The following is a 9,185-nucleotide window of genomic DNA, read 5'->3' as shown; positions in this document are numbered from 1 at the left end:
ATGCCCTCCCCTCTTGCCTGTGGGCTCCCCAGAGGCATCTGGTGGGCCACTGAGGAAACAGGATGCTGGACTAGATGGGCCAAGTTGTGCCTGAACCAGCAAGGCTGTTCTGATGGACCCTGATTGGCAGCAACTCTCCAGGGTTCCAGGCAGGTGTCTTTCCCAGCTCTACCTGAAGATGCTGCCAGGGAGTGAACCTGGTTCTCGCACTGGGGTACCTGGATGCTGATGGATTACAACTCTCACCTTCCCAAAAACATCTGGGGACCCCCATCTGAGAAGCCCCATAGCATGGTCAGCAAAAGAATAGCACAAGGGGGGAATAGGGTTTCCAGCACAGAGGCTATTCCTGGACACACACACACACACACACACACACACACACATTATTTAGCACAAATCATGAAATTCTCAAGGGTTGCTTTCAAGAGTTGCCTGGAGATTCCAGGCCAGGTCTGGAAGGTGGCAACCTGTGACAAATATTTTACTTGTGGGGATACAGAGCAATCAGATACGGGTATAACTAGACCTTGGCCCTCAAAGCATGGAAGAGTATGCCTTGAAGAAGGACCAGTTACTTCATCTATGAGAAGCAACTTGTGCAGCTGGGAAGTCAGTCACCTTTCAAACTTTGGAAAGAAGGCCCTGCAGACATTCCAAGAAAAGGGCCCGTCGTTCTGCTTGGCATGTTACTCTTTCATAATTCCACCCAGTGGCACTCTGACCCTGGCCTTCGAGGCCAGATGCCAGGGCCTCCACCCACTCAAATCCTCTTCAGCCCTCAAATCCTCTTCAGTCTGTCCTGGGTGGAGTGATTGCCACTGGCCCATAATACGAGTGCGATTGTGACCTGTGGCGGGTGCTTTAGAGACAGAGGAGGGAGTGGGGAAAGCAATCTGTGGGATGGGAATATGTTGTGTGCTGGAATATTTCTGCTCATGCCTATTTGCATAAATATACCTGTTTTATACTCTTGTGAGTTCAGTTGCTGTTTTCCCCCTCAAAAATCCACCTGCTAGAAATAGAGCGGGGGGTGGGGGGAAGATGCGTAACTTGCAGCAGTAGAGGGGGGCCTCCAGCAAGGGGGGCCCTCCAAACTCCAAAGGCCTTTAGCTCCAGGCTCCAAAGTTACCTAGGTGCACCTCTGATATCATCTACCCTAGGGAGAGAGAATGAAAAATGGAGGAAGATTTGTAATTATATGGTCTAGGCTATTCCTCTTGTGCTCTGGGCAAACTAAGACTGAACTTGTTTGTGTTGGAAGTGAAGGAGTTTGCGCTCTAGTTACCCTCCCGTCAAGACACTGGTCATCCCTTCTCTACTGCTCTGACACTATTCCTTTGGAATGTAGATTGCTAATCTTAGGGAGTTCCTTCCTTCCAGCCACTCACTTCCCCTCTCTCTCTTCTCTTCCTGTTCCTTCTCCCTTGCAACATGCAAGCTCCTCTCCCTGCACCATGTGTGCAGAGATGCAGAATCCCTCTGCATCCAGCTAGATAGACAGATTAGAGATCCTAACTCCTCACTTTCCTTTCTAGAATGGAGTTCTCCAATAAATGCCTTATATATTGATTTGAAACTATGAACTGGCTCCAGGTTACTTTACTCTCAGCATACACGCATGCCTTAACTAAATTCTGCTGTGTTGTGCCTTTGTGCACTCTGCTATAATGAAAAGGGGTTTCTCCTACCAGAGAGAATTCCCAACAGTTTAACCAAAATCTCTTTCATTTAACCCAATTTAAACACATTGGGCAGGGGGGAGGTCTCTTTCCTAACAGTCTGCAATTCATCCCATCAGTGGCATTTTTAAAAAATGTCCTTTGTTGCCAAGGAAATGTCCCTCACTCCAGACTGTCTTCGCCTTTATTTCATCGCCATTTGCTGCTCATGAAGCAGGATCTTGGCCTTAGTTTCTGCAGCAAGAGCTGCACCAACTCTAGCCTAGGACAACAGTACTTTTGAATGCGACAACTCTTCCAACAAACTATGGCAACCTTTAATTCTAGCAGACAATATTGACAACTTTTTATTTAGCATATTTGTATACCACCCAAGACTCATGTCTCTGGGCCATTTACAATAAAACACAGATTAAGACAACTTGGAATAAGGATCAATTCTGTGTGCTTGACAGAAATACCATCTTCAGCATCCTATAAGCATGTCAGTAAGCAAAGCTATACAAAGACAATTAATAATGATCTTTATTTCTACATCAAACCCCCCCCCCCCCCCGCGGATCAAGATGGGGAAGTCTGTAGGATCCTAGCAGGACGAGACCAGGAGCCACTTAAGAGCTACCTGAGGGACTGGTCCTAGGAGCAATCAGTTGCATGTGTTCTGGCCTTTGAGGCTTTTAGTATCAATGTGCTTTTTCTCATCATTTTCATATGCTGCTTTGAATATTATTTTAATACACTAGTTGGTCTAAAATATCTAATCTGCTTTGAGCCCCCGGTAGAGCAGTGGTAAAACTGCCGCCCTGTAACCAGAAGGTTACAAGTTCAATCCTGACCAGGGGCTCAAGGTTGACTCAGCCTTCCATCCTTCCGAGGTCGGTAAAATGAGTACCCAGAATGTTGGGGGCAATATGCTAAATCATTGTAAACCGCTTAGAGAGCTCCGGCTATAGAGCGGTATATAAATGTAAGTGCTATTGCTATTGCTATAATGCTTCATTCTATTTTCCATTAGCCTTCCTAATTAATAGATTTTATTTCTTATATTATAATACAATATTTCATTCTTTTTAGATTTTATCCTATCCTGTTAAATTTTATCCTACGTCTTATATTACAGGTATCCTATACTTTTAGATGTTATCCTAAGCAACAGCTATTTATGTTTTAGCTTTTAACGTATTTTAAGTTTGTATTTAAACAATATTGCAAGCAGCATACAGAAATAATGGGGGGCGGAGAAGCCATCCAGGATAAAACCCTGGACACAACCAAGGCCAGCGGCTCCGCGCTCATCTCAGTGGTTGCTCTGAGCAATCCAGAGCAGAGATATCAACACAGGTATGAAGAAAACCACACTCCAAGTATCTTGGGGACTTCTCAGAGCAGGAAGTAGCAGAGACACGAGGTCAGGCGTGAAGACTGAACGGACAGAAAACTGCCCCTCAAGCATGCCGCTCTTTGGAAACCCCCACCAGCTGACAGGCTAAGCAGCTTCATGGAGCTCTGCCAATGTTTAGATGCCACAAGTCCTTTGGAGACAACCACCGTCTTCAGGTTGCAGCTGCCTCACAGCGATGTGGGGATATTTTGTGTGATGGAATTGCCTTCAGTCATGAAGAAAAGCATGAAACCAGCCAGCCAGCCCCAAGGAGGGGCACCTGCAAGTTTTGTCTCTCCTGCTTCTTAGACTACAACACTGTTGTAGCAAGACTACAACACCTGGGGCTTTTTAGTTTAGAAAAAAGACAACTGTGGGGAGACATGATAAAGGTCTATAAGGTAATGCATGGTGTGGAGAAAGTGGAGAGAGAGAGATTCTTTTTCCTCTCACACAACACTAGAACCAGGGGTCACTCCATGAAATTGATTGCCAGGAGGTCTAGGATCAACAAACGGAAGTACTTTTTCACACAAAACATGATCCACTTGTGGAACTCTCTGCCACAGGATGTGGTGACAGCCAACAACCTGGATGGCTTTAAGAGGGGTTTGGATGACTTCATGGAGGAGAGGTCTATCAATGGCTACTAGTCGGAGGGCTGTGGGCCACCTCCAGCCTCAAAGGCAGGGTGCCTCTGAGTACCAGTTGCAGGGGAGTAATGGCAGGAGAGAGGGCATGCCCTCAACTCCTGTCTGTGGCTTCCAGCGGTATCGGGTGGGCCACTGTGCGAAACAGGATGCTGGACTAGATGGGCCTTGGGCCTGATCCAGCAGGGCTGTTCTTATGTTCTTATTGAGTCTTCTCCAGTTATTTTTCAGGGCTTCTGTGGCACCTTTCTGATGTTCTTTCTCCTTGATCTGCAGTTCTTCCTTCAATCCTTCTCCTATTTTCTATTAAAACATGGAGAACAAAAAAGATTCTGAATCTTTACCCTGCCCACCCCCCTCGGTCCTTACCTGTTTTTGTTTTCTGCCTGCCCCGATTTGCTTCACCCCCAATTTCTACACTTTTCTTGTTTTTTAAACCCCTTGCCTTCTAAAGCATGGAAAAAGCTTCTTCGAGAGCTTTACTCTTTACCCCCTTCAGAAGGGCTTCTTGGCGACCAGGGCTGTTCATCCAAGAGCCCAACTCAAGGAGAATGAGACCTGAAAGCTTTAGGCTTCTGGACGTGTCTCCCTGCCTGGCCAGAGTCCACTCACCGTGTGTCTTCAGCCAGCAGAGCCTGCTCAGACCACCACCACACTGCTTGAAGAGGTCAGGGAGGCCGCACTTCTCCGTGGGCAGGGCAGACCAAGCGGGAGGTCTGGGCAGGTCGGAGATGCCTCCTCAACACCACTCAGAGCATGAAGTGCAAGGTCAGGCAGCAAGGATTGGAGACAGCCAGCCCCCCCGGCCAAATCAGGGGCTTCTCAGAGCAAAGACGAGAAGCCCGGCACGAGGAAGCAACGCCCCCATTCCCCACTGGGGCGGCTCAGCGCACAGATGTAAAGCCTGGCACAAAAAAGCAACACTCCCAGCCCCAACCGGGGTGGCTCAGCGCACATACATGAAGCTCGGTGCGAGAAAGCAACACCCCCGGCTGAGCCCAGCCAGGGGCAGCTCAGCACACATACATAAAGCTTGGCGCGAGAAAGCAATGCCCCCAGCCCCAGCCGGGGACGGCTCAGCGCACATACTTCAGGTCCAGCATGAGAAAGCCACCTCCCACCCAATTGCGGGGACTCAGCGAATAGATATTAAGTACAGTAGGGATGTGCACGGACCGGTTCGGAGGCCATTCTAAAGGCCTCCGGACCGGTCCGGACACGGGGTGGTTCGGTTCAGAAAGATGGGCTGGGGGGTTCCATTAAAGACGGGGGGGGGCTTTACTTACCCCTCCCAACAACGGTGCCGTATTTTATTGAGCAATCGGGCGGCAGGATATCTCCCTGCTGCCCGCTTCATTCCCCGCTCGGCTCTGGGCTAACTCCTCCCTCTGCTTTTCTTTGTGCCTTTCCGCTTTCTGCCGGCAGGAGAAGCTTTGAAAACCTCTGCAAACCATGTGTGCTCAGTAATGGGGCCAACTCTGCTCCAAGGGCGCGCTGCTGCTTGCTCTGGCTTCTCTCTGTCCGCCTACCCTGGACTGGTGTCTCTGCGTCGTATTGCCAGGCGCAGGAGGGCTTGTGCCGTGGGTGACTCCACAGCCTGCTTGGCTTTTGAGCAGGCAAAGGGACAGCAGGGAGTTCTCCTGCTGCCCGTTTTCTAAAAGGAGCAGTTGTGCTGACTGTAGAAGGTTGGTGTTATAAACCACTCAGACTCATGCCCACCTCAGCCTACAGCTACACTGCAAGAGTTGTCACAACTCATTCTTCCAGCCCGGCAGCCGCTATGTGGGGATGACGACGGAATACTTTGCAGGGCGAAAGTCGTAAGCCACTTCAGCTCGCAAAGCACCGCGAAGATAATAGCAGTTGCCTGAATTCGCAAACACTAAAACAGAAATGCACACTTGTCATAATAGAGTCTGAACTGGAAAGTGCCTGAACGTCTGTCTTTCCCTTTTCGTGGTTAACAGGAGAGCAGGTTAAGAAGCTTTCTGCCGGCAGGAGAAGCTTCTTAACCCGCTAGACCTGCCCTGCACTGTAAGTAAAGCCTGTGCCAGGGAGGGACGCTTGGGGCCAGCTCTGCTCCAAGGGCGCGCTGCTGCTTGCTCGGGCTTCTCTCTGCCTGGGTTAGCTGCCGCCTGAGTCTCAAAAGGGTAACGAGAAAGATGCAGTCGTGGAAGCCGTTTTTATTTTGCTCTGGGCGTTTTGCTGCAACGTTTTCTTCTCCTCTTAGCACCGAGTTAGGGGAACACACAGAGCAGAACTGCCCTGCCAAGTGTCTTCCCCGCATGGTGTGTCCGTACCTAATAAACACGCAGGGAACCTCTGTGTCACCTCTGTGCAGCGTCCCTTTGTGCAAGCACACAGGGCAGAGCTGTCCAGACTTTTGTCCCTTCTATAAGCTCTGCCTTCAGACAAAGGACACACTGGGCAGAATAAGCCGGGTATGAGTGGCCACACGGTTCCTGCCTTTCAGGAGACACACAGGGCACAACTCCTGCTGGGGGTGATGGTGAGCAGTCGCTTCAACAGGAGGAAGGCAGGACTGGCCTGCCCTCCGCTGCCCTTACCAGCTCGCTTAAAGGCACCCCCCCACGCGCTGCCCCAGGGACTGCACAAACTGTTCTTGCACATCCCTATTACTTAAGGCCTTATTGTCTGTTTGTTGGTTTTTACAATGGCAACCATTCACATCATATCTGGAAAAAGAAACGTTGGGTGATGACATCCACCCCAATTCAAGACGGCGACGTGTGAACGATTGAGGTGCAAGGGGGAACTGATTTGGACCCAATTTGGCATAGCATAGGGATGGCTCAAGGGCGTAGTTTGTGATGATGTCACCCACCCGGATTCAAGATGGTGAATGTGTTAACGTTTGAGGCACAAGTGCACTAACCTGTGAACTGCCTAACTGGTTTGGACCAAATTTTGTCCAGTTGTGAAAGGAAAGTAGGCAGATTAGTTCTTACTAGAACAGCTTGTTTAATTGAGAAGATGCTTGATGATGCTTGATGATGCTTGATGATGCCTTATCATCAACAGCCTTAATCAGGCCTATAATACAAAATTAAACCAATAATTTAAAAAACAATGAAAAGAATAACAATCCACAAAAGCATCAGAAAATCATGACAACGCAGCTGATAAAAGCAGTTAATGCAATTAAACAGTAAAGACGGTGAAAAGAGGCTCAGAAACCAAGAGCCATAAGGACAAAAGAGAAAGGCTGGACTTCACTTGCACATGAAGGATAGCAAGGAAGGTACCAGGAACACACATTTGGAGCTGCATTTCCACAGCTTGGATGTGCCACCACAAAAGGTCTCTCTTTCCCTGCCTTCCCCCAAACAATTCAAGCAGAAAGCATTGCTTTCACTCTGAATGAATGAACTCATTAGCCTTTATTCATAGCATCTCTGAAAGATAATCAAAAGAGGACAAATTTTCATGATTTGCAAAATATGTTGTTCTTGATGAGCCAGTGACATGATGAGACATTTTTCATTGGGGGAGCAGAGACAAACATTAGAGCAGCAGGAGGAGGACTGGGTGATAGCATAGCATGTCACATAGGAACCATAAATTGCTCTGGATAACAGGTTCTAGAAAGAACTATACAAGCACATGGTAGGCAGGTTCACACAACCGTTAAAATCAAGGTAGGAGATGTGCGTGATTGTGAGAACTCACTCATTTCCCTCCAGTCCACGTTGCTTATGGCAGAGCTACCCAGCCACTGTACCGAGTTTTTTTAAACAAAGGGTGCCACACTCAAATCTGCATGGCAGCCATAGACACCTGAGCCCAGAGCAACACCCTAGCCTCCATGCTCTTGGAGCCCCAGCACCTTCAACAGAAAGCTGCCTGGCGATACACCACACCAAGCTTTCTCAGCTTTTTAAAACTTGTTTTTAAATTGTTTTGGCTATTTAATGGGTTTTTAATGACATTTTATTATTTTATGCAGTTTTATAACTTCTGTTTTAATTGTTAATTGATTTTAATGGTGTTTTAATGTAAACCACCCTGAGCATTTTGGAAGGGCGGTATAAATTTTTTAATAATAAATAAATAATAAATGAAAAACCATCATCAACCACACCCACTCACGCCTGCCTCCCCATGCAGTCCCCAGCTTCTTATAGCTGCAAGCACACAGCTGGAGCAGGTCAAATGGATTCTGCCATAGGGGAGTCCCTGTGCACCCCCTCACAGCATCCCTTCTTGGAGCCTTACAGCTGTCCCCCTTACAGTGTGTGGTGTGACTGAATGGTCTCTTGAATGGCAAGTGCCCATTCCCTTTCTGAACAGTCCCCAAGGGTAGCAGATTCACAGTGTAGCCTGTGCTGCAGTGGCTGGTGCATCTGAATTCTACAGAATTGCACCAGTAGGGGATGCACATCAGGATGTGGGAGGTGGGGAGACACGTTGCCACTAGACTGGGCAAGGGGCAACGGAGCTGGGTAGTACCTGCCACCCCCTGGAATGTGCAGTGTGGGGCGAGTGTTCACATTCTTGGTTTGACGTGTCTGCAGGACCACAAGTGAACCCCGGGGACACTCCGTGGCTGCTACTCCCTGTTGGAGCACACCCCATCCTGCTGCCAGTTGCATGTCTGGCTGCCACCTTCGCAACAATAGCTAAGGATGGCTGGTCAGCAAGAGCATGGGGACACATTCAAGCTAGGCTGCCTTGCAATTGCTTGGGGGCAGTTGCATCATTGTCACCCAAGAGGGACAAAAAAGAGGAAAAACTCCATGTGCTGTGGCAACCAGCATGCGTATGTGTATCATCCCCCCCCCTCCTTTTGAAAGTGGTGGCTTTGGATGCTCCCATGCAATCACAAGGCAGACTATCTTGTCTGCCTAGAGAACCTATCTGATGGAGGGATCACCCAAGCCACCATGTGGTGCCCTGTGGGATATCCAGAGGCTGGGAAAACCAGTCACGGCCTCTGTTGATCCACGCTGCTGGGAACAGCACAGATAGTGATCCGTGCTGCTCCTGGCACTGCAGGTTGTGTGGGTGTGCAGCTTGAATGCTGAAGAAGTGACCATTGATCATCTGGGGGAAGGTAGGTTGAACCCTGCCTTCACACACATCCCCACCCGCCCAATTGCCCACCTGCACAGTCGTGTGAACATCCCCTGTGTGTGGGCAAATGGAAGAGCGCCTGCAGCAAACTGTGACAGGTGACTGTTTAAAATCTTTTTAATTTTTTAAAAATGTTTTTTAACATTTTGTATTTTACAAACATCTTTCTCTGTCCCCCTGCCACTGTTGCTACACCCAAGACCAACCTTCCCTCCTTGAGCCAGTGCTGGCTGGACGGAGATGAGAAAAGAAAGGAGAGATAGAGGGAAAGAGAAAGAGGGAAGAGAACAGAAGGAGAGGGAGGTCTTAAGGGTCTTTTAAAAACAGTGCATGATCTAATATTTATTAGCGTTAGTCAAATGTTGTGGAGTACTTGTA

General features: G+C 48.6%; 1 long non-coding RNA gene across 1 annotated transcript; it reads right to left on the bottom strand.

Moving 5' to 3' along the window:
- Window positions 1-1,977: 1,977 nt before the first annotated feature.
- On the bottom strand, window positions 1,978-6,760 carry LOC128346879 (uncharacterized). The gene is made up of 2 exons (XR_008317260.1): window positions 6,610-6,760; window positions 1,978-4,016 (listed from the first exon to the last, which is right to left on the bottom strand). It is a non-coding gene; the product is annotated as an uncharacterized LOC128346879 (long non-coding RNA).
- Between the last annotated feature and the right edge of the window lie 2,425 nt (window positions 6,761-9,185).

The sequence above is a fragment of the Hemicordylus capensis genome, chromosome 2 (genome assembly GCF_027244095.1).
Source record: "Hemicordylus capensis ecotype Gifberg chromosome 2, rHemCap1.1.pri, whole genome shotgun sequence".
Classification (NCBI taxonomy): domain Eukaryota; kingdom Metazoa; phylum Chordata; class Lepidosauria; order Squamata; family Cordylidae; genus Hemicordylus; species Hemicordylus capensis.
The sequence above is the reverse complement of the archived record's forward strand: the minus strand, read 5'-3'. Positions and strand labels throughout refer to the sequence as shown.